The sequence below is a fragment of the Thalassophryne amazonica genome, chromosome 18 (assembly GCF_902500255.1).
Source record: "Thalassophryne amazonica chromosome 18, fThaAma1.1, whole genome shotgun sequence".
NCBI classification, from domain to species: domain Eukaryota; kingdom Metazoa; phylum Chordata; class Actinopteri; order Batrachoidiformes; family Batrachoididae; genus Thalassophryne; species Thalassophryne amazonica.
In genome coordinates, this window is record NC_047120.1 from 17,872,458 (window position 1) to 17,899,021 (window position 26,564).

The following is a 26,564-nucleotide window of genomic DNA, read 5'->3' on the forward strand; positions in this document are numbered from 1 at the left end:
TGGTTCTTTCGTCCAAATCTATGACCATATTCAGAACAATCAAATGCTTTTTGTCCGGTATGAATTATCATGTGTGTGTTCAGGTGGCTCTTTTGTCCAAATCTTTGGCCGCACTCAGAACAGCCAAATGCTTTTTGTCCCATATGAATTATGTGTGTGTTCAGGTTGCTCTTCAGTCCAAATCTTTGACCGCATTCAGAACAGCCAAATGCTTTTTGTTCTGTATGAATTATCATGTGTCTGTACACACTGCTCTTTTGTCCAAATCTTTGACCGCATTCAGAACAGCCAAATGCTTTTTGTTCTGTATGAATTATCATGTGTCTGTACACACTGCTCTTTTGTCCAAATCTTTTACCGCATTCAGAACAGCTAAATGGTTTTTTTCCTGTATGAACTCTTATATGTTTGCTTAGATCACTCTTTTGGCCAAATCGTTTACTACACCCAGAACAACCAAATGGTTATTGTCCTGTCTGAATTCTCATGTATTTGTTCAGAGTGCCCTTTTGTTTATGTTTTTTAACCTGATCAGAACAGCTAAATGGTCTTCTGCTTGCTTGGCTCCCCTTGTTTTGCCCTGAGTTGGTCATGTGACCAGATGCTTTTTCATATTTAGATCCTTCTAATTGTTTCTCAGCAGTATTGCAATTGCTTGAACTAACAATACTGATATTTTTTTCAACAGTTAAAACGTGACCAAAGTTCTCTGGTCTGTTTCCAGTCATAACTGTCACCAGTCTCAGTTCCAGAACTGTCTGAGCTCCTGCCATTGGTATCTGGTTGTAAATGACTGTTTGAACAAGAGTTGCTGGCTGGTTGTATTCCTCCTGCATCTTCTCCATCAGCTTCTGCTGTCAGTGTTCTGTGGACAGATGAGCTGCTGGCTGCAGTCTCTGTGCTCTCATCACTTCCGCTTTGATGAAGCTGTGATGACTCTGGCTTTTCATCATCATTTTCACTCTTCACAGGGACGGCAGTGAAACCAAACTTAGTGAGATCTGCCGCCTCCAGCTGCTGAAGCTGCTGACTTATCCACAGCTTCTCTTCTTCTTTAATGTCCTCCTGGTCAACACTCAGATTCCATTGCTGGTGTTCAGGGAGAGCTTCTTCTTTCATCACCAGCAATGGCTGTAGAGAAACAAATTAACAATAAATATTAGAACAGCACTCATTAAAATAAAGTAGCAGAGTGGTGAGTTTGACCTGATGACAGTAAGTCATTGAACTAATGGAAACAACAAAAGGGAAATGTACATCAAGAGGATACATTTCACACATACAAAAGTATATAAGTATAAAGTACACTAAATATACAATATTCACTCTATTAAATGCCCCAGGGCCCTGCAATTTTCAAAAAAAAAAAAAAAAAAAGGCGGGGGGTGTCATTTATTGATGATCATTTTCACATGCTTGCATGCATGCTGTACACAGTACGGCCTTACTGTAAGTACGGACATGTGGACTGGATGCATGAGAAGCAGCGTAGACTCAAAACAAATGTTTTTTCTGCATGCAGTAGTTGCTACACCATTACTTAAAATAGCTCCACGTAAGCATTGCTACTCGGTAGCATTCAAGCTAAAAGTCATGAAAGAAATGGAAGAGAAGGGGAAGCACCACGCTGCTTAGATTTTCCTTGTCGATAGGAAAAGCATCACGGAGTGGTGTAGGAACAAGGATAAGCTTGCAGCCCTGGCCAAAACGGCTGCCTGGTGGGGGGAGTAAAGTGCGTTATGAGGACATTGAAGAGGAGCTGCTAAAATGGTTCCACAAAAGGGGAACGGCAGGCGCCCGCATAACAGGGAAGAGTCTGAAAGGCACTGTGGCTGCACAAGCAGCATGGAAACCAGTACTTCACAGCCCTGAATGGCTAGTATTTCAAGTTTGTGGAACGACATAACATATCAAGCCGACGGTCCACTCATGTTGCTCAGCACCAGAAAAGAACTGACTACAAGGTGGACAAATTTCTTAAGTATGTCTTGAGAAGCGGCTGGGATGAGGATTAGTACCTCTAAATCTCAGGCTTTGGTTCTCAGCAGGAAACCAATGGATTGCCTACTCCAGGTAGGGAATGTGGTCTTTCCCCAATGAAGGAGTTCAAGTACCTTGGGGTCTTGTTCACGAGTGAGGGGACAATGGCGCATGAGATTGGCCGGAGAATCGGCATAACAGGAGCGGTATTGCATTTGCTCTCCCGTACTGTTGTGACAAAAAGGGAGCTGAGCCAAAAGGCGAAGCTCTCAATCTACTGGTCAGTCTTCATTCCTACTCTTACCTATGGTCATGAGGGTTGGGTCATGACCGAAAGAACTAGCTTGTGGGTACAAGTTGCCGAAATGGGCTTCCCTAGGAAGGTGGCTGGTGTCTCCCTTAGAGATAGGATGAGAAGCTCGGTCATCCGTGGGGAACTCAGAGTAGAGCCGCTGCACCTTCGCATTGAAAGGAGCCAGCTTTGGGCATGTGGTAAGGATGCCCACTGGGTGCCTCCCTAGGGATGTGTTCGAGACCCTGGGGAAGACCCAAGACTAGGTGGACAGCTTATTCTCCACAATGGCCTGGGAACGCCTAGGGATCCCTCAGTCAGAGGTGGTCAATGTGGTCTGGAAAAGGGAAGCCTGGGGTCCCATGCTGGAGCTATTGCCCCTGCAATCTGATCCTGGATAAGCAGTTGAAGATGAGTGAGTGAAAAGTGAGTGTTTCTGGGACCAAACTTCCATCACAGCCTTTCTTTCTCCCTCTCTCTTTTGCAAAACCACATTTCTGCACACTTCCACATTTACACCATTCAGACTGACATGCTGGTATCAAAGCCAGCTATTAATGCTACCAACTTACCAAAGAAAAGGAGGAAAATATTTGACCTTTACAATGAAATTTTATAAAGTATCAGTAACACAAACAAAGCTGAGTGAACAAACCTGTTCTATAGAAGAGATTTGGAAGATTAAAAACAGCATCCAGCCCTTTACCTCTTTTGTTCTCTTCTTTTAAATGACTCACGATCATTCCTTCATCGGCAGGTGTAAGCTGTAGTTTCAACATGTCCGTCAGCTGCTGGATTTCAGACCTGTTTGTAGAAAGACTTTAAAACACACAAAAGAAAGAGAGTCAATGACCAAGTGAAGGAATGACTAAAAACAGGCTGATTTAATCATTCGCTGATGCTCTGCTGCCCAGGCTGACCAATCACAAGTGTTAGACAACACCAAAATGTCCCTGTGCTGGGACAGGCATCCTAAGGCAGGAGACACCAACCCTGATCCCAGAGATCACCTGACGTGCACGTTTTTCTGACGTACCTTCTGCAACCAGCTGATGACAGACAGGATATACAGTTGTATGCAGACATTTGGGCACCCCTGATAATTTTCTTTATTTTCCTTTATAAATCATTGGTTGTCTAGATTAGGGCTGCCACGACTAGTCACGACTACGTCGACTATTGGAACTGTCGACAACTAATTTATTAGTCAACGAGTCGTTTATTTTATTTAAGTCTTTGTTTTTCTCTCAATTCATAGTTTTAGGCAGCGAGCCGTCCTGCCGTCATTTGGACGTTCAAATTTTGGGAAAGACGGCCGATTAAAACAATGGCCGTCTTGTCAAAGCCGTTTAAAATGCTCAGTTTACCGACGGAGCTGTCAAGGTGTGTGTCTGTGCGCGCGCAGAGTCAACTGGCTGCAGACTGCGAGCGAGGGAACCATCAGTGCACTTGAGACAGCAAGTGCGGAGCAGAGAGAGCATTTTAACCCAAGAGAACATGTAAAAAAAAAAAAACACACACACACAGAACAAAACCAAACCGTGGAGCTGCCTTTACTTCCTTCCACTTTCTCTACCCGCACGGTTCTGATGACACCGACCTGTTCACACCATATGTGTGTCGTATACTGAAGTTATGAGATCATGAGATGAAATAAACGGTCAAATATCCTTAAAACATCCTTAAAAACATGAGAATATATAAATGAACTGAGCAAAAATTACGCTTACACAGGTTAAAAATAAAACCCTGCTATGGAGAAGCTGATGTTCAGAGGCACAGATCACAAAAAGGAGGTGAGAACTCTGAACTTTAACAGCTGTTATTTTAGAAAGATCTTAAGCTTAATGCAGTGTTCAACCACAAAACGTGACTGATGAGGAGAAAGAAAAATGACTTCATCACAGTAAATGAACTGGAGTCAGAAGCTGCTGATTTTTGTTAGTTTTCAAAGTTATTATAAGCTGCAGCTATATGTTTTATTAATTTCAAAGTGAGTTACCTCTTATTTTATTCTGGTTTATTTATACAAAAAATATGGGGAGCCAAATTAGCCTGCAATGTTCTGTTCAGTTTATATCAAAGTTTTCCTGCACATCTGTGTATTTTTTCCTTCTTTATAGGAGTTTGGTGTTTGCATTTGCTCCACAAAGTTTTAAAACACAATAAAATGTTCACACTTTATAGCAGTTCTGTAATTTCAGAAATGCAACAGAAACAACCACAAATCAGAAAAAGTTGGGACTATATGTAAAATGAAGACGAAAGTAAAAATGTCGCACTATTCCCAGTCCACTCACAGAAGTCAAACATTCTTCCAGAGTTGTGTCTTGGTGGCTTCCCTCACTTGTCTCCTTCCAGCATGGACATTTAGTTTTTGAGAGCTGCCTACCTGACAATGATTTACTATAAAGTACTACACTGTATTTCTGAATGATTGCTGTAAGTGAAGTCTAAGAAATAGTCACCGATTTGTAAATGTTCATGTTTTCATCCCCTGACATTTCTCGGAAAATGCTGCAGGCCTTAATTTAGGAAATTATGTATGATCCGACTAGTCGACTAATCGTAAAAATAATCGTTGACAAGTCGACTATCAAAATAGTCGTTTGTGGCAGCCCTAGTCTAGATCAGAAATTTCAGTTAAATATCATATAGCAGATGAACACACTGATATTTGAGAAGTGAAATGACATTTCTAGTACTTACAGAAAGTGTGCAATAATTATTTAAACATAATTAGGCAGGTGCATATTTTGGGCACCCTTGCCATTTTATTGATTTGAATACATTTAGCACTAATTATTGGAACACAAATTTGGTTTGGTAAGCTCACTGACCCTTGACCGCCTTACACAGGTGAATCCAGTCATAAGAAAGGGTATTTAAGGTGGCCATTTGCAAATGTTTCCCCTCTTTGCATCTCTTCTTATGAGTGGCATCATGGGAACCTCTAAACAACTCTCATATGACCTGAAAACAAAGATTATTCAACATCATGGTTTAGGGAAGGATATAAAAAGCTATCTCAGAGATTTCAGCTGTCAGTTTCCACGGTGAGGAACTGAAAGATCGCAGGCACAGTACTAGTTAAGGCCTGAAGCGGCAGGCCAAGAAAGATGTTAGATAAGCTGAAGCGAAGGATGGTGAGAACATGCAACATGCATGATCTTGCTGCAGATAGTGTCTCTGTGCATCGTTCAACTATACAGCGCACTTTGCACAAAGAGATGCTGTAATGCACAGGAAGCCTTTTCTGCATACACGCCACAAACAGAGTCGCTTCAGGTATGCTAAAGCACATTTGGACAAGCCAGCTTCATTTTGGAATAAGGTGCTGTGGACTGATGAATCTAAAATTGAGTTATTTGGACATAACAAGGGGCGGTATGCATGGCTGAAAAAGAATGCAGCATTCCAAGAAAAACGCTTGCTACCTACAGTAAAATTTGGACGTGGTTCCATCATGCTGTGTGGCTGTGTGGCCAGTGCAGGTACTCGGAATCTTGTTAAAGTTGAGGGTCACATGGATTCCAGTCAATATCAGCAGATTCTTGAGAACAATGTTCATAAATCAGTGACAAAGTTGAAGTTGTGCCGGGGCTCGATCTTTCAACAAGACAGCGACCGTAAACACTGCTCAAAATCTACTAAGGCATTCATGCAGTGGAACAAGTACAATGTTCTGGAATGGCCATCTCAGTCCCCAGACCTGAATATTATAGAAAATCTGTGGTGTGATTTTAAGTGGGCTGTCCATGCTCAGAAACCAACAAACCTGAGATGTTTTGTGAAGAAGAATGGTCCAAAATACCTTCAACCAGAATCCAGACTCTCAATGGAAGATATAGAATGCATTTAGAGGCTGTTATTTCTGCCAACGGAGGAGCTACTACATATTGATGTATTTTTTCTATTGGGGTGCCCAAATTTATGCACCTGCCTAATTTTTTTAAAGAATTATTGCACACTTTCTGTAAATCCTATAAACTTCATTTCACTTCTCAAATATCACTGTTTGTCTGCTATATGATATATTTAACTGAAATTTCTGATCCAAACAACCAATGATTTATAAAGGAAAATCATGGAAATCATCGGGGTGCCCAAACTTTTACATACAACTGTATAATAATGTCCATAAGCTGAAAGAATGTACAGTGCATCCGGAAAGTGTTCACAGTGGTTCACTTTTTCCACATTTTATGTTACAGCCTTGTACCAAAATGGATGATATTCAATTTTTCTCCTCAAAATCCTGCAATACTCCACAATACTCCATAATGACAACTTTTGCAAATTTATTAAAAATAAAAAAACTGAGACATCGCACGTACATAAGTATTCACAGCCTTTGCCATGAAGCTCAAAATTAAGCTCAGGTGCACCCTGTTTCCACTGATCATCCTTGAGATGTTTCTACAGCTTAACTGGAGTCCACCTGGGGTAAATTCAGTTGATTGGGCATGATTTGGAAGGACACACACATAAGGTCCCACCGTCCCACAGTTGACAGCATAACAGAGCACAAACCAAGCAAAAATGGAAGCTGTTCTGCTCCACCAGGACTCTTCCTAGAGCTGGCCGCCCGTCTAAACTGAGCGATCAGGGGAGAAGGGCCTTAGTCAGGGAGGTGACCATGAACCTGATGATCACTCTGTCAGAGCTCCAGCATTCCTCTGTGGAAAGAGGAGAACCTTCCAGAAGAGGAGTGGGCAACTTGTTCCAGAAAGGGCCAAGAGCATGCATGTTTTCTCTGCAGCCACTGACTCCACCAGGTAATTTCACTGATTAATATCACTTTGAGCAGATGTAATCAGTTAATCAGTGAAATCACCTGGTGGAGTCAGTGGCTGCAAACAAAACCTGCACCCTCTTGGCCCTTTCTGGAACAAGTTTCCCACCCCTGTTCCAGAAGGACAACCATCTCTGCAGCAATCCACCAATAAGGCCTGTATAGTAGTGTGGCCAGACAGAAGTCACTCCTTAGTAAAAGGCACATAGCAGCCTGGAGTTTGCCAAAAGGCACCCGAAGGACTCAAAATTCTTTGGTTTGACGAGACAAAGATTGAACTCATTGATGTGAATGTCAGGTGTCAAGTATCAAAATTATCTCTCAATTTACTCTCGGAGTACAGCTCTTCAAAACTTTGTGACAAAATTGCATTGATGACTGAATTGCTAATTTTATGATGCCATGAAAAAATAAGCTCAGTAATCTGTCTTTCAAAGTTGATCCATTATTTTAGGGTGCCAAATATTTTAAATACCAAATTTGAGCTTTACGCTTCCATTCAGAGCTGATATATTGCTTTCTGAATATGCAAATACAGGTTCAAAATTGGTTTGCGCCATGTTACGGTACCCTGCTTTGCAAATTGTTTTCACTATGAAGGCATTTGACCTAGATAAAAACATTTTGACATAAAGTTGGTATATCAATATGCTCTCCATAAAAAATTATGAAGTAGCTGAGCACTTGCTCACATGTTCAAATCATACAGAGACTGGAAGTCTATTTTTGACATTCTATGATCATGTTCGATTTTCAAGAGTCAATAATTCAAAAACCCTTCAAGTTATGGGGGGGTGCTAGTGAGCACCTAATGGAGTAGATGTTCCTTGACAGAGCTCCTCTAGCCCACGCTGCAACCAAGAAGTGAAAACGGAAAGAAGCCTGAAAAACCTAACAATGAAAGTGATACTGAACCGCCTGCGCTAGCTGACGACTCTGAGCTAACTTCTGCTACAGCTAGCAAGTTGGACGACGATGAACTGACAGACATCCTCTCTGCCTTTCGCGGCTTACAAAATAGGATGGACGAGAGATTCAACGCGCTCGAGGTGTCGCTATCAGTCACCCGGGCATCCGTGGCTAGTCTGGGTGCCTGGGTTCAAGATGTTGAGAAGGCTGGCTGTGACCACGAGCGGCGTATAAAGCTGGTTGAGAACGCTCTTGACACGCTTCGAGCCGGGTCATAAAGTGGTGGACTTAGAAGCTCGTTTCAGGAGACAGAACATCAAGATAGTGGGAATTCCTGAAAAGATGGAGAAAGGTCAGATGGAAATGTTTTTGTCTGAGTTCCTCCCTGAGCTGCTTGGTGCAGACCAGTTTGAAAAGCCAGTAAAAGTAGACAGAGCGCACCAGCTGGGTGCTCATCTACCTGGTGAGGGTGAACATCCGCGCATAACCATCGCTCGTCTGCATCACTATCTCATCAAGGAGAAGACATTGCGGCTTGCACATGAGGCATTTCTGCTCCAATACGACGACAAGCCAATCTTCATCTTTCCAGATCTCCCAGCTGAGGTTGTGAGGCAGCGCCAGGTCTTCGGGGATGTGCGTAAGCGTCTAATGGCTCGTGGAGCGCGGGGTGGATTCATCTATCCAGCCCGTCTCCGCGTGTCTCTTGGATCCACTGTTAGACCAGCAGATTAAGTCTATATATGGAAAAATCTTTCAGTTGGTGATGCAAGCATCAAACTTGGTACATATATTTTCCAAACATAGTTGAATAAATAAAGCACGTTAGCCACCCAAACAAATCAATATGGTGGCCATTTTTCAAGATGGCGGCGACCTACACCAAAATATTGCATATTCCTACCTCAAATGCTTGTAAAAACTGATCTGCGGTTTATATTGTGGAATTTATGCCTTTTTTGTCTTCCAAACATGATGAGAGATATTTGTGAATAGTTACGTTATGTAATCCCGGCCATTTTTTTCCAAAATGGCGCCCAAAAATATAGTGTAAGTTTTTAGTACCCAATAATTTGTTACGTGCTTTCGTTCTGAATTGAATAAAACACTGCTTATTCATTATTGAGGGAGTGTTTTGTACTGTTTTAATCTTCAAGAGATATTTATTTAAAAGAGTGACAGTCGAAGCACAACCAGGGCACTCTGGTGACGTCACTGCTGTGAAACTCAGCATGGAGTCCAACATTCTTGCCAGTCACGAGAGTGTGATTTAAACGATTTTTTCAAGCATGAAAATCAATCTTCACCGGCATCTCTTAGTGACAATGGCAGACTGCATCCAAGTCAAAAATCTCAACTGGCACAGATTCTTGAGGAAAAGTCACACTTGCAGAGAAACAACCTGGTGCTGAAGTAATAATTATCGATGGGTCAGCTTTAGTCAATTCCACCCATCCAAAGATTTCCAAGACCTTTGAAGAGTATGCTACTCTGGAGTTTGTTCCAAAATTTCAATCCTACTGCTCAAAATGTTCTAGAATCGATCTGGTGTTTGATGTCTACAAATCAAGCAGTTTAAAGGCTGAGACGAGGACAAAACGAGGGTTTGGAGGAAGGCGAAGGGTATCAGAAAAAGGTAACATTCCAAAAAATTGGCAGAATTTCATGAGACACAATACGAACAAAACAGAACTGTTCAACTTTCTAGCTACGAAAGTGAGTGAACTTTGCACAACAAATGTTGTTTATGTACAAGAGAAGACAGTGTTGTTTGCAACAGGCCAGTAAATGTTGAAGGTCTCTCAAAATGTAATCACGAGGAAGCAGATACGCGACTTTTTGTACATGCCAGACATGCTGCAGCAGAAGGAAGAAAATCCATCATGATTAAAGCTAATGACACAAATGTTTTGGTTATCAGCGTGAATGTCTTGCCTGATCTTATCAACATAGGACTACAATCACTCTGGATAGAGTTTGGTCAAGGAAAGAGTTTAAGATGGATTCCAGTCAACGATATCCATGAGAAAATTGGCGCTGATAAATCGAACGGTTTGTTGTTCTTCCATGCGTTCACGGGATGTGATGTTGTCTCCGCCTTTCGAGGTAAGGGAAAGAAAACTGCATGGCAGACATGGGATGTTTGTCCCAGTGTTACAGATGTATTCTCAAAGCTTAGCAAGTATCCACCAGTGATAAGCGAACACGATCAGAATGTATTGGAAAAGTTTGTGATTATGATGTATGATAGATCAAGTCCGACTGCAAGTATTGATGATGCAAGACTCAATTTGTTTGCTCGGAAGCAGAGGTCCTATGAGTCTATTCCTCCAACCCGCGGAGCACTGAGTGAGCATACAAAGCGTGCAGTTTATCAAGCAGGATGTATCTGGGGTCAAGCCGCGATCTGCAATATGGAAAGAGAAAGTCCTGGCAATTGGGACTGGAAGAAAAATGGTGTAATGTGGATGATTATTTGGACAAAATTGCCACCAATTGCTGAAAGCTGCCAACAACTGACAATGGAATGAGTTCAAATATGCATAAAAGGATTCAAGTCTCTGTCTCCTTTTATGCATATTTGAACTCATGTTGTCCATTTATATCTTTCTCCATGGACTCTGACCAAGAGTGCTTGAGCTTCTTGGATTTGTGGATTATTAGGGAGGGGAATCGGCTGTATACGGACTTATACAAGAAGCCTACAGCAATGAACTCTTTACTTAGAGCTGACTCAAATCATCCACTTCCATTGAAGAAGAGCCTCCCATGCAGTCAGTTTTGTAGGCTTAAAAAAATGTTACAAGAATGATGACTTTGAAAGAAATTTAAACATGATGACGACAAATTTTGAACAGAGAGGTTACAAAAAATCAGTTTTGAATGAGGCTGCCACAAAGATAAAAAATAGACCAAGGTCTGATTTACTTACGGTCAATCCCCCCAAAAGTGCCAATAAAAAGATCATATTCTCTATTGTTTATTCAAAACCTGCTGAACAGTTTAAAAAGATCATTTCAAAGCATTGGCACATTTTACAAACTGACTCTACCTTGGGGGAGGCCTTTAAACAGCACCCTCTGGTGGTGTACAAAAGAGGAAGAAACCTTAGAGACAAACTGGTATATTCCTATCTTCCTCCTTCTCCACCAAAAACAGGCCAAATCATGTTGACTCCTATCCCTGATGGTAATCGCAGGTGTGGAGGCTGTAGTCAATGTAACTACACCTACTGCTGTAACAGTTTTAAACATCCCCACACTGGTAAAGTCATACCCATCAGAGGCATCATATCCTGCAACACAAAATCTGTTATCTACATGATTACCTGCCCATGTGGAAAAGCCTACGTGGGGAAAAACAAGCAGGGCTTTAAAAACACGGATTGCAGAACATAGGAGCACAATAAGATGTAAAAACTTAAATTATCCTGTGGCAGCTCATTTTGTGGAGTTCAATCATCCTATCTCTTCTTTAAGATATATTAGTATTGAACATGTAACTCTGCCACCAAGAGGTGGGAACCTGGAAGTGCTACTGTCAAAAAGAGAGCACTTCTGGATCCACCATTTGAAGACTCTCACTCCTCATGGACTCAACATTGACTTCGATTTAAGATATTTTTTGTGATTATGTTTTTGTAATCATGTATTGTTTATGCTGATGTTTAACCTATGAACATTTAATAATCTTGTCTTCTGATTTTTAGAATGGGCTGAAATCACTGGGTGCCATCACTCTTGGGACCTCCCACTTGTTGGAGGGGGTTTTGAGCACCTGGGTTGACAAACAATTTTGAACACTTGGTCCAACTGAAGCTGCAATCTGACGAAGGCCTTTGGCCGAAACGTTATTATGAAATAAAACTGGCAGGACATCAATATTTTGAGTGTGCTATGCTTTTTCTGTATATTTGAATAACCGGCTATATTCACTCATTCCATGTCACACTTTTAAATGTTTAAGGGCCCCAACTTTGACAATCCTTCTTTTTTTCGTAAAAAATTCTAAATGATTCCCAATCTGTCTGAGACCCATGTGATATTTGGTGGAGACTTTGTGTGCTAGATGCACATTTAGATAAATCCTCTTAATTTTCTCCTGTGATGGCCTCCTCAATTCAGTTGAAAACCTTAATGAGTGCTAACAACTTGGTTGATATATGGAGATTGTGTAATCCTACAGAAAGGAACTATTCATATTTTTCACAAGTACACAAATCTTATTCTAGAATAGACTATTTATTGCTAGATTCCAAATTGTTACCCCATGTAATCTCCACTAAATATCCCAATATTCTTATTTCAGATCACTCCCCAACTTCAATAGTTTTAGATTTCCGCTTTTCAAAGCAGACATATAACTAGCGGTTTAATCCACATCTTCTGACTGAAAAATCTTGTTCACAATTGATTGCTGATAAAATCTTAGAATTTACAGAGACCAATGATAAAAATTATGTGTCTGACTCGGTGTTGTGGGAAAATTTTAAAGTAGTGCTACGAGGGCATATTATATCATTTGAACTCTTTATTCTTGAAAAATGCATGGGAAGGGGAGCTGGGCATACAGATAGAGGATGAGGAATGGGAGGAGAGCCTAAACAAAATCTGATTCTGCTCTATAAATGCAAGGCATCAAATAATTCAATTTAAAATTTTACACAGGCTGCACTACTCTAAGACTAAATTGCACAAAATTTTTCCTTCCACCTCTCCTTTATGTGACCATTGTAAATGTGTGGAGGGTTCCGGGACCCATTTATTTTGGTGTTGCAGAAAACTGCATAATTTTTGGCTGGAAATTTTTCAGTGGTTTGAAGGCATGTATGAGTGCTGCTTAACCCCAGATCCCAAAGTAGCATTGTTTGGGTTATCTCGATCTCTTCTGTGCCTCAGCTCCTCTGAACTGCACACAATTGAATATGGTATGATTTTAGCAAAAAAGATTATATTAACTTACGGTGATACGGTACACCAGTTCAAAATGTGGTTGTCTGAAATTTTAAACATCTTGCATATGGAAAAGATTTGGTATTCCCTTCAGGATAAAGCGGACAAATTTATCAAGATCTGGCAACGTTTTCTGGACTATTTAGGAAACCATACAACTGTTCCATAGCAGCTATTCAAGATGCCACCTAAAAAAAAACAACACAATAAAACGCATACAGTGGTCCCTCGTTTATCGCAGGAGTTACGTTCTAAAAATAACTGAATAAATTCTAAATAATAAAAATGTCTTTTTCCGAGTGAAGAACACAGTTATGGGTAGTTGTTGGTGCTCTTTTTTCTTCTAGGCGAGAAGATTCTTATAAACAGACACACAGAACACAATGTGCGTACTCTCCCTTCACGGTGCCACTACCGGCCTGCTTGATGAGGATGCAGAACACAATGCGCTGTAAAAAAAACAAAAAAAAAACATGTAAAATTGGACTAAAAAAAAATCTGCAAAACTGCGAGGCTGCGAAAGGTGTACCGCATTATAGCGAGGGACCACTGTATATATATATGTACATATATGTTTATATTTCCCTGTTTTCAAATAAAAACTGTGTAGCAGTGTAACAATGTGTCATTCCTTTTTTGTGTGTTTCCTGTTATTTTATTTCTGTCTTTTTGTTTGTTTGTCTTTTGTATACTTGACAGGAATGTTTGGGGGTTCTTTACTGTTCGGTTGTTGTTACTGTTTGTTCACTTTGTATATAAATCTGTAAAACTTTAATAAATACATTTGACAGAAAAACCCTTCAAGTTATGACCACAATGTTTTACACACACATGTACCTAGAACCCCAGATATGTGTATTCTACAACATGAAGACTATCCATTGAATCCCTTCTTTAGTACAGCTCTTTGAAATTCTGTAATTTTTTTGCGAGAATGGACAAACTTCCATTTTTGTGATGCTACAGAATGAAAAATTAGCTCTGTATCCCATTTTTGAAATTTACTACTGTATCTGGGGTGCCGAAAGAGGGTGTATTCCAAATTTGAGATTTATATCAACATTTTTAGCTGCGATAAGGCCTTTAAAAATGAACAAAAGCTCAAAATGCATTCATGAATATAAAATAGGATTGTGGGTACCGTGATTAAAAAAAATATATGTGGGTACTTGTAAAAAAAAAGAAAAAAATGAAAATCTGAGTTGGTGACCCAGGAAGATTTTGTAAAATCTGATGATTTCACATTTTGTGTGTGTGTGTGTGTGTGTGTGCAAATACATTCATTTTGAAATAACGCTGTAACATATAATGTGGGAAAAAGTGAAGCGGTGTGGATACTTTCCAGATGCACTGGACTATGGTTATGTGTCTTATCCAGTATCCTGCTCTTCAGGTTGACTTGAATCTGTTTATTTCTGCAGTTGGAACATCAGCAGTTCCCTTCAGAAAAAAAAATTTGGTCTTCTGATTTGAGTAAAGAAAATCTGCGAACCAAACACGAAATGGGGAACCATGAAACATCCACCTGCTGTCGTGAGGGACGCATGGTTGCACAGGTGTGCACGACACATCAGCGGCGGTTTTCGTGCACGCTCATGTGCAAACACAGTGCGAGCAGCTGGAACATGTAGCACCACATCGCGCCGCTGATGTGGAGAAAAATTTTTTAAAAACCAGTTGTATAATTAGTGAAATCCACTGGGTTGATATAAATAATAAATAAAAGGGGACGCAATACAGAACCCTGAGGTTAAATAACCCTGGTTAAATAAAAACTAAATGCCACTCGCGGGATTCGAACCTGCAATGTACAAAAGCTCAGATTACCAGATGGAAACTTTACCACTGCTCTACAATCACTGTTTTATAACAGGAAAGTACAATGCCTAAAATCAACAAGGAGATAATTTTTTTTTTTTTTTTTTTAAAGAGAAATTAGACGGTGTATAGAAGAGGACGTTTTCATCGTCTTTAGTTACGGCGACAAAAGCACCATAATAACTGACAAAACGGCATTTGTTACGGCGTGTTTTTGGTGATACATGACTGAAAGTGGCATATTTGTGGCACTGTTGGCTTGTCATATTGCCATTGTCCTGCCAGACAATGCGCGGTGCGCTGTGTGCGCTCAGACGTGGCTGTCCGGCCCCCATGTGATCATGTCTGTACATACATATCAGAGCATGTCGTGTGCTCTCACCCCGCACATCACATGTGTTGGGGGAGAGCGGGGGAGCACACACGCACACATGTGATGCTTTGCAATGCCACACTCATAGGGGCACTCAGACAAATTTCACTGCTAGGTCAAAAGTGGACCACCTGCTCACTATTTTCGTGCTGACAGCGCCAACAGCACCGCATTTTCTAAACGGCCAGTGAGCAGTGTTGGATGTTTGTGTGTGATATCTGGAATCACTGATGAAAGTGGGCCATGGGAGGAAAAAAAAAAAAAGAAAATTTTTGGCAAGAACTGAAGCCCTTGGTGGGGGGTCTGGGTGTTCTCCCCCAGAAAAAATTTTGAATCTCAGATGCATTCTGGTGCATTTCCAGGTCTATTTACCCACCAAACCTTTTTCCAAAAAAATTATTTTTTTCTTGGGTCAGGTCAATTTTCCCACAACTATACATTCTGTATAGTATTTATTGCACATGAATGCATTTATGCACACAGCTGCACGTCTGAGCACATGAAAGAAACATGTTTGTTTTGGATCTGAACAGCTCACATTCAAGTGTCTGGGTCAAAATGCCCCACAACATCATCATACAAATTCTGCATAGACATTCCACTACACATCAAAGTGTCCAGATTTTACACACCAGTTCATGCATGACTTTAGATGAGGAATAGCCACAAAATGTCATGAAGAAAAAGAAAGGATAACCAGTACTTTGGTTGTGTGAAATGCATGAATTACATCTGCAGAAAGCACAGTTACATTCTGTCTGAAGAACACCGAAAATTGGAAATCTGAGAAAATGGGGCAAGTTAAATGAAGAAAAAAGTGTTAACTACAGTGTTAACTTTAACTAAATAGTTCTTAAATACAGCGTTAGAATTAAAAACGTATGTCTCTTTTCTAAATTTTTATATAAACTAAAAGTTTAACCTAGTTTTTTGACTGTTTTGATCGAATTTACACAGAATGGGTCAAAATTACCTGCAATATAAGCCATGTATTTTTTTCAGCATAATACAAGGGTTAACAAATATAATAAAAAGTACATTAATACCAACATTTGTAAATGCAACTGACCATCAAATAAAAATATCTTCTTACCTCCCTGGTTTGTCTTCCTGACAGAGAAAGACTAAAAATAAAAATTGACATTCTTGTTTTTTTCTCCAACCACTGCCATCTAAACTTGTTCTTCATGCTGTTATCACAACACAGGCTGTCCCCTCTTTACAAAATTGTGAAATCTGCCATTATGTTAGTTTTTTTTTTCACCTCAAAACTTCAGAAAGCCTGTGTCCAGAAGAACCATAAAATGCAGATTTAAGCAGACTTGAGTTTGCGTGGAGACAATTTGAACACAAACTTCGTGAGGACAGCCCACATTAAATCCAACCAGGAAAACAAACGTAACCCTTCTTCTTCTTCTTTCATTTATTGGCAGCTTGCAAACCAACATGGAGCATTACCGCCACCGTTTGTGTGTGGAACTGAATGAATGGACAGTGACGTAACCTATCAAAAATAACCCGGAAATGTTCACCACGTGAGTAAAAACCCTGAATTCCAGTCATTTCTGGAGGACTTTCATCACTGTGGAATTTGGCAGACACCTGCCGTGAGAGGGGTCGAAAGGGCTCTTAGAGGGCATTCTCTGTCTTTCGGCCACTGGTGTGTGTGAATAATTGCAGTCGGCTATACTAAAATACGAAATGAAGAAATGTAGTGAAATGGAGCCTGATAATCACAAAATGGGGTAAAATGTAAAGAAATGGAGCAGGCTGACTCCAAATATGATTCAATTAACTACTTTTATTTAATTACTTTTAGCATAATGGGGACTGATAACGAAACAAGGGTAAAACGTAGAGAAATGGAGCAGACTGACCCACTGAATGAAGTTTCATCTCTTGAGCACCTGCCCCTACTACTATGTACTGAGTGCATCTCACAAAAACAATTAAATTACTTATATACTACTACTTATTTGGAGTCAGTCTGGTTCACTCTGCTCCATTTCATTACATTTTACCTCCATTTCGTGATTAGTCCTCATTTCACCCAGTTTCACTCCATTTCGTATTTTAGTATGGCCCATTGTAGCAACAGGTGTACAAGGCGTTGGAGGCGGCTTCGATTTTTCATGAATGGCATGCAATTCCTCCTCCATGCGCTAGTCGGCATCAATCATGTTAGGTGTGAAGGGGCCCTAAACCATGTTGTGCTCAGAGTTCAGTAGTTTGGATAAGGACGAGACAATCTCCCGATTGAGGCCTGCATGTGCATTCCATCGATGCGTGTTTATCGTTGTGCGCAGTGTGCAGAGGATTCCCCACAAAGATCGCTTTTTTCACTGTCCCGCTGGGGTATTTCCCATGGAATTCCTTGTAATGACGTAGGCAGGAAGTTCCTCTTTGACCTTGTTTTTGTCCGGTTCAATTCTGCTGTTTCTTTCATGTACTTCGTTTGTGCTGAAAATTTTGCTCAGCTTTACCAAGCGTAAAACCGCGATCGCCATTACAGCACTCATTCAAAGGTAAGTAGCCCTAAAATATAATAGTTTGTCGACATAATGATGACGTTTCATGACAATCTGATATTGACAATGTGGTTTTTGAGAACGCGAAAACGACCATGCCGACAGGAAAAAAATATATGGATTTTTTTTTAGACTAAAATGACCATAACTTCCTTATTTCTTAGCCAATCTTGACAATCTTGGTGTCAATTTCTTTGTTTTGTTCATGCTCTATCACTTGCACCTGTAAAAAGAACAATTTATGGACTTTCATTTTTTTGTCTCATACCTAGTTTGGAGTCATGATGCTGATCCATGAGCTTCAGATTTTATGAATTGTGTGCATAGTTCCATTTTTGTGTATAAAATAAGGAAAAACTGTAATTCATAATATCAACTGACCAGCTTCGTCAGTCCATCACCAAGCTGAACTGTCCTTCATTTACCATCATAAAGCACAGTTTGTCATATAGTTGCTGATATTTGGTGTTCAGTCTATAATAAGAACTCCTACACAAACTAACAGCTATCATTTGGATGTGGTGGAGTTGGTCTGAAATAAAGTTTAGTGGACAAACCTGCTCTGGATCAGCGAACTTCAGGCTTGAAAACAGCATCCAGCACGTTGCCTAGTTTCTTCTCTTCTTTAAATCCACTCGTTTCTTCTTGTTGCTCTGTGATCTGTTTGTTTCTACCAACTCAAACATCTCGGCATTAGCAGCAGTTAGCCACTGTTTCAACAACCTTCTCTGCTGTTCCACCTTTTCGCGCTAACTTCACCTTTTCTTCTTCTTCCAGTTTACTGTCGACCTTTGTGCTTCTGGAGTTCTTCAAAAAAAAAAACACACATTCGAGGATCACAGAGTGACGTTTTATGTGTTCAGAGAAGAGTTTCCAGCTAACTAGCTTTAGCCACGGACGACAACAGGAAACAGTTCTTCTTCTTTGGCTTGTTATGACGGTTGGCAAACCAACTTGTAGCATCACTGCCATCTACTGGACTGGAGTATGGGCTCGACGCTGACGTTGCCATCATAAAGGACTGGAATACCGTGTTTCAACATAATGGAAGAATAAACTCTCACACAGTCTTCAGTTCGTTTGATTGGCAGGAAAAATGATCACAGGAGCAAAGTCACAGTCATTTATTGATTATCTGCTGCATTCTGACAATGACAGCAGTGTGAAGAGCACATTGAAGAACCCTGAAGGTCAACAGTAAACCGGAAGAAGAAGAAAAGTGTTGAGGTATTTAAAGTGAACTGTAAACCAAGAATTGTGTTACAGAAAGAAGTAATGTCAAACTCAAACTTGTAGCATATAGTGATGCTGACTGGGCAGCAGATCATAATGTCAGGCGGAGTGCAGCTGGGTACTGTTTTAGTTTATCTGACACAGGACCTGTCATTTCCTGGAAGGTAAAGAAACAACCTATAGTTGATCAGTCAGAATATACGACACTGTCAGCTACAGCCCAGGAAAGCATGTATTATGTACAGTTGTTGAATGCATTGGACAATGGACGTGAATACACACCAGTAACAATCCTTGAGGACAGTCAGTGCTATTGGTTTGTCTAGAGATCCTGTATGTCATCAGAGAAGCAAACATATTTTTCATTTTTTTTTCAGTTTATTTTCATTTATATAGCGCCAAATCACAACAGAGTTAATGTCAATGTCAAATTTATTTATATAGCACATTTAATACAAAAAACTGCCCAAAGTGCTGCACACACCCAAATAATAATAATAATAATAATCATCATCATAATAATAAAAACACAGCAGGAACAAAATGGCTAAAATGATAATCACAACCAAATCAGGAATCGGCTAGCTTGAGTCGAAAGCCAGAGCTAACAAATGAGTTTTTAACCAAGACTTGAAGATGTTTAAAGACGGGGCCATATGGACATTCAAAGGAAGCCTGTTCCAGAGTCTCGGAGCCGCCACTGAAAATGCACGGTCGGTCTCCCCTGGTTTTCAGCCGGGATCTCGGCACTTCGAGAGTCAGTTGACTGGCTGATCTCATAGCGCTTTGAGTTGCCTCAAAGCGCTTCACACAGGTAAGGTCTAACCTTACCAACCCCCAGAGCAACAGTGGTAAGGAATAACTCCGTCTGAGGAAGAAACCTCAAGCAGACCAGACTCAAAGGGGTGACCCTCTGCTTGGGCCATGCTACAAACATAAATTACAGAACAATTCACAGAACAATTCATGGACAAATATACAAGAAATGCTATTGGCGCACAGGACAGGAGGATCGCCAACACGAATACAACTCCCATCTCTGGATGGAGCTGCACCTTAAACAGAGAGAAAAAAACAATCAGGCATCAGAAAGACAAAAAATACTGTATAATTTGCCAGCATTAAACAACAAGAAAAACAGAGAAATACTAAGGTGATTGCCAGCCACTAGCCCTAAACTTCACTAAAAAACCCAGAATTTAGGTAAAGTTGAGGCCGCGGCCCACTTCTTCTTCTTTGTCTTTCGGCTGTTCCCGTTAGGGGTCGCCACAGCAGATCAATCGTTTCCATCTCACCCTGTCCTCTGTATCTTCCTCTGTCACACCAACCACCTGCATGTCCTCTCTCAGCACATCCATGAACCTCCTCTTTGGTCTCCCTCTTCTCCTCCTGCCAGGTGGCTCCATCCTCAGCATCCTTCTGCCTATATACCCTGGGTCCCTCCTCTGCACATGTCCAAACCATCTCAATCTCTTCTCTCTGACTTTGTCTCCAAACCGTCCCACCTGAGCTGTCCCTCTGATATGTTCATTCCTAATCTTGTCCATTCTTGTCACTCCCAAAGAGAATCTCAACATCTTCAGCTCTGCCACCTCCAGCTCTGCCTCCTGTGTTTTTGTTGGTACCACTGTCTCTAAATCATACAACATAGCTGGTCTCACTACTGTTTTGTAAACTTTCCCCTTCACTCTTGCTGATATTCTTCGGTCACAAATCACTCCTGCCACCTTTCTCCACCCACTCCACCCTGCCTGCACTCTCTTCTTCACCTCTCTACCACACTCTCCATTACTTTGAACAGTTGACCCCAAATATTTAAACTCATCTACTATCACCACTTCTACTCCTTGTAACTGCACTATTCCACTGGGCTCCCTTTCATTCACACACATGTACTCAGTGTTGCTTCTACTGACTTTCATTCCCCTTCGCTCCAAAGCATATCTCCACTTCTCCAGACTAGACTCAACTTGCTCTCTACTCTCACTACAGATCACAATGTCATCTGCAAACATCATAGTCCATGGGGACTCCTGTCTGATCTCATCTGTCAACCTGTCCATCACCACTACAAACAAGAAAGGACTCAGAGCTGATCCTTGGTGTAATCCCACCTCCACCTTGAATGAGTCTGTCATTCCGACTGCGCATCTCACTGCTGTCACACTATTCTTGTACATGTCCTGCACTACCCTAACGTACTTCTCTGCCACTCCAGACTTCCTCATACAATGCCACAACTCTTCTCTTGGCACCCTATCATAAGCTTTTTCTAAGTCCACAAACACACAATGTAACTCTTTCTGTCCTTCTCTGTACTTTTCCAACAGTATTCTCAGAGCAAACACTGCATCTGTAGTGCTCTTTCTCGGCATGAAACCATATTGCTGCTCACAGATCTTCACCTGTTTTCTAAGCCTAGCTTCTACTACTCTTTCCCATAACTTCATGCTGTGGCTGATCAGCTTTATGCCTCTGTAGTTACTGCAGCTCTGCACATCACCCTTGTTCTTGAAAATAGGAACCAGCACACTTCGTCTCCACTCCTCAGGCATCCTCTCACTTTCCAAGATTTTATTAAACAATCTGGTTAGAAACTCTACTGCCATCTCTCCTAGACATTTTCATGCCTCCACTGGAATGTCATCTGGACCAACTGCCTTTCCACTCCTCATCCTGTTCATAGCAGCCCTCACTTCATCCTTGCTAATCTCTTTTACTTCCTGATTTACTCTCACCACATCATCCAGCCTTTTCTCTCGCTCATTTTCTTTATTCATCAACTCTTCAAAATATTCCCTCCACCTTCTCAGCACACACTCCTCACTTGTCAGCACATTACCATGTGCATCTTTTACCACCCTAACCTGCTGCACATCCTTTCCAGCTCTGTCCCTTTGTCTGGCCAATCGGTACAAGTCCTTTTCTCCTTCCTTACTATTCAACTTCTTGTACAGCTCGCAATATGCCTTTTCCTTTGCTTTTGCCACTTCTCTTCTCGCCTTACGCCGCATCTCCTTGTACTCCTGTCTACTTTCTTCATCTCTCCAACTATCCCAAAACTTTTTCGCCAACCTCTTTCTCCTTATGCTTTCCTGGACCTCTTCATTCCACCACCAGGTCTCCTTGTCTTCCTTCCACTGTCCAGATGTCATACCCAGTACTGCCCTAGCTGTCTCCCTCACCACATCTGCAGTACTTTTCCAGTTGTCCAAAATTGCTTCCCCTCCAACTAGTGCTTCTCTCACCTGCTCGCTAAATTTCACACAACAGTCTTCCTCCTTCAGCTTCCACCATCTGATCCTTTGTTGAGCTCTCACTCTCTTCTTCTTCTTTACCTCTAAAGTCATCCTACAAACAACCATCCTATGCTGTCTAGTGACACTCTCTCCTGCTACCACCTTACAGTCTGTGATTTCTTTTAGCTTGCATCTCCTATAAAGAATGTAGTCCACCTGTGTGCACCTTCCTCCACTCTTATATGTTACCCTGTGCTCCTCCCTTTTCTTAAAGTAGGTATTCACCACAGCCATTTCCATCCTTTTTGCAAAATCAACTACCATCTGTCCTTCCCAATTCCTATCCTTGATACCATATCTACCCATTACTTCCTCATCACCTCTGTTCCCTTCACCAACATGCCCATTGAAGTCTGCTCCTATCACCACTCTTTCATGCTTGGGCACACTCTCCACCACCTCATCTAATACACTCCAGAAATCTTCTTTCTCCTTCATCTCACAACCTACCTGTGGGGCATATGCACTGATGATATTCATCATCACCCCTTCAATTTCCAACTTCACACTCATCACCCTGTCAGACACTCGTTTAACCTCCAACGCACTTTTAACATACTCTTCCTTTAAAATGACCCCAACACCATTTCTCTTCCTGTCCTCACCATGGTACAACAACTTGTACCCACCGCCGATGCTCCTGCTCTTACTTCCCTTCCACTTGGTCTCTTGCACACACAATATGTCTACCTTTCTCCTCTCCATCATATCAGCCAGCTCTCTCCCTTTACCAGTCATACTACCAACATTCAAAGTCCCCACTCTCATTTCCACCCTTCTAGTTTTCTTCTTCTCCCGCTGTTCGTGGCAACGTTTTCCTCCTCTTCCTCGTCGTCTTTGCCCAGCAGTAGCCCAATTTCCACCGGCACCCTGTTGGGCAATAGCACCGGTTAACCCTTCCTGACGCAACCCTCCTCATTTATCCGGGCTTGGGACCGGCACTCAGAATGTACTGGCTGCAATTACTAATAAATGAATTAAAAGAGTAAAAAGCATAAAACAAAACTGCACCAGTATGCTAGCCATACAAAAGGGAAAATAAGTGCGTCTTCAGTCTGGACTTGAAAGTCTCCACAGAATCTGACTGTTTTATTGACGCAGGGAGATCATTCCACAGAACAGGGGCACGATAAGAGAAAGCTCTATGACCCGCAGACTTCTTATTCACCTTAGGGACACAAAGTATGAGGTGTATTAGATAAGAAACCAACACTTTTATTTTTTTTTTAACTATATGGATTTGAATGACGTGCAATTACACCAATCATGCTTGAACCCTCGTGTGCATACGTGAGTTTTTTCACACGTCGGTGACGTCATTTCCCTGTGGGCAGGCCTTGAGTGAGATGTGGTCCAGCCCTCTCGGCTGAATTCCTTTGTTTCACACTCTGCTCAAGACGGCGCGCGTTGCTTTATCAAAATTTTTTCTGGACCTGTGAGGAATATCCGAGTGGACACTATTCGAGAAATTTAGCTGGTTTTCTGTGAAAAGTTTAACGGCTGATGAGAGATTATGGGGTGTTTCTGTCGCTGTAAGGACTTCCCACGGAACGGGACGTCGCGCAGCGCTTCCAGGCGCTGTCGTCGGCCTGTTTCAACCTGAAAACATCCTAATTTAAGGCTTAATTCACCCAGGACGTCGTGAGAGAACAGAGAAGATTCAGAAGAGGCCGGCATGATGACTTTATGCGGACATTCCACTGTTTAAGGACATTGTGTAATGAAAGACGTGCGCGCAAATCCGCCGAGTCATTTCCGTGACGACTCGGCGAATCTGTGTGCGCCGCGACAGGAAAAACACCTCTGTATTGAACACCATTTGTAAAATTCAGGCAGCTTTTGATGGCTTTCAACAAGTGAGTAACTGAGAAATTGTTTAACAGCTTGGGCATGTTCCAACTTGTTCGTTAAGGTTTCCAATGGAGGTGTTTTTCCTGTCGCGACCCCCCGCGGTCTGGTCCGGCCCGACATGCGACTCTGCCCGCACGTTCTTTCATTAGAAAATGTCCGTTAACAATGGAATGTCCGAATAAACTCCTCATGCCGACTTCTTCTGAAATTCTCTGTTCTCTGACGACTTCCTGGGTCAACACAGCCTGAAATGTGGAAGTTTTCAACTTGAAATGGCGAGACGCTGCCGCCTCGAAGCGCAGATCGCCGTCAGGCGCCATGGGCCGTCCTTAAAGCAACACTACCAGACCAAAATCTCTCATCAGCCGTTAAAATTTTTACCGAAAACCAGCTGAATTTATCGAATGGTGTCCACTCAATTGTGCCTTACAGCTTTTGAAAAAATTTTTATCAAACAAAGCAGCAGTCTCTGAGCCATTCCTAAACAATGAAAAATCGACAAGAGGGTGGGCGACTCCTCACTCAAAGACTGCCCACAGGCGAATGACGTAACCGACAGGCATGAAAAAACTCTCGCATGCCCACGAGGGTTCAAGCATGTAATCACACGTGATTCAAATCCATATGGTTTTTGAAAAAAATAATAAGGTCGGATACTTTTCTAATAGACCTCGTAGTCCTGCACGCTGAGAACGTAAAGCCCGAGCCGGTACGTAAGGTTTAATTAGGTCAGCTAGGTAGGGAGGTGCCAATCCATGAATAATTTTATAGGTTAGTAGCAGAACCTTAAAATCTGATCTCACTGGGACAGGAAGCCAGTGAAGGGATGCCAAAATGGGTGTAATGTGGTCAAACTTTCTGCTTCGTGTCAGAAGTCTGGCTGCAGCATTTTGAACCAATTGGAGACCCCTAATGCTAGACTGCGGTAAACTAGAAATTGAACATTGCAGTAGTCCAAACTAGAAGAGATAAATGCATGGATCAGGGTCTCAGCATCAGCCATAGACAGGATGGGACGAATCTTCGCTATATTTCGCAGGTGGAAGAAAGCAGTCCTAGTAATATTTCTAATGTGGAGGCCAAAGGACAACGAAGGATCAAAAATTACCCCAAGGTTCCTCACTTTGTCAGTGTGATGTATGACACACGAGCCGAGGCTGAGCGTTAACTAGTCAAATTGATGCCGATGTCTCACTGGACCAAGAACCATCATTTCAGTCTTATCAGAGTTTAAAAGTAGGAAGTGTCTAGACATCCAACTTCTCACTGCTGCAAGGCAATCTTCTAAGGATTTTATGTGAACGAGATTACCAGCAGTTATCGGCATGTATAACTGACTATCATCTGCATAGCAGTGAAAGGTAATCCCAAAACGCTGCAATATGTGCCCAAGGGGTGCTATATAAAAGGAGAAAAGCAGGGGGCCTAAGACAGACCCCTGTGGAACCCCAAATTTCATGTCACTAAGGTTAGAGGTAGTGTTACTGTACAAAACACAGTGAGAACGACTGGTCAAGTATGACGTCAGCCATGCAAGGGCACTCCCAGTAATCCCAAAATGATTTTCCAGCCTATCAAGTAGAATATGATGATCCGCTGTATCAAATGCAGCACTGAGATCTAACAGCAACAGAACCGTAGTGGTGTCTGAATCCATTGTAAGCAGAAGATCATTCACCACTTTAGTGAGAGCCGTCTCTGTGGAGTGATATTTTCTAAAAGCAGACTGCAGTGGCTCAAAGAGATTATTCTCAGTAAGATAGTCTACGAGCTGATATATTCATACCAAGTATCACTTTATTTGATCTGCAGTCAATGATGAGAACATGTCTTTTTAATATTGTCAAATGCAGACATGATGGCAGATATTTTAACTCAGCCTGTAACTAAAGTCAGGATTGAAAAAGTTGTGTTTCAAGTTTGTTGTAAAGCAGGGGTGGGCAATCATGCGCCATGAAGGGCTGAAGCACTGCAGGTTTTCCTTGCTACCATTCACCTCAGCAGTTGATTTCATTAATGTTCAGGTGTTTCAGCAGGTGATTTCATTGACAACCAGGTGTTTATGTTCAAGGGAGCAGCTCATCAGCAACCCTGCTGAGGTGATTGGTTGCAAGGAAAACCTGCAGTGTCTCGGCCCTTGTTGCCTACCCTGGTGTAAAGGGTTAAATATGGTTGGGGTGGGACTGAAGTCAAAAGAACATTGGTCAGTCTCAGAGCAAGTGGGGGTATTGAACTGTTGGGTTCTTCAATGTGCTCTTCAGACTGCTGTCATTGTCAGAGTGCAGCAGATAATCAGTAAATGACTGTGACTTTGCTCCTGTGAGCAGTTTTCCTGCCAAACTGAAGGCTGTGTGTGTTTGTTCCTCCATTATGTTAAGACTCGGTATTCCAGTCCTTTAGGTGGCGGTAATGTTACACGTTGGTTTGCCAACCGTCATAATATACCAACGAAGAAGGACTGTTTCCGTTTGTCGTTTGAGGCTAAAGCTAGTTAGCTGGAGACGCTGGAAATTCTTCTCTAAACAAATCAAACT

At 41.7% G+C, this 26,564-nt stretch overlaps 2 long non-coding RNA genes across 2 annotated transcripts; one reads left to right on the forward strand and one right to left on the reverse strand.

Moving 5' to 3' along the window:
- Positions 1-1,000: 1,000 nt before the first annotated feature.
- Positions 1,001-18,266, reverse strand: LOC117530505. The gene is made up of 3 exons (XR_004566382.1): positions 18,205-18,266; positions 2,979-3,091; positions 1,001-1,131 (listed from the first exon to the last, which is right to left on the reverse strand). It is a non-coding gene; the product is annotated as an uncharacterized LOC117530505 (long non-coding RNA).
- On the forward strand, positions 1,013-26,337 carry LOC117530510. The gene is made up of 4 exons (XR_004566390.1): positions 1,013-1,133; positions 7,488-7,493; positions 8,367-8,373; positions 26,327-26,337. It is a non-coding gene; the product is annotated as an uncharacterized LOC117530510 (long non-coding RNA).
- The last annotated feature ends 227 nt before the right edge of the window (positions 26,338-26,564 follow it).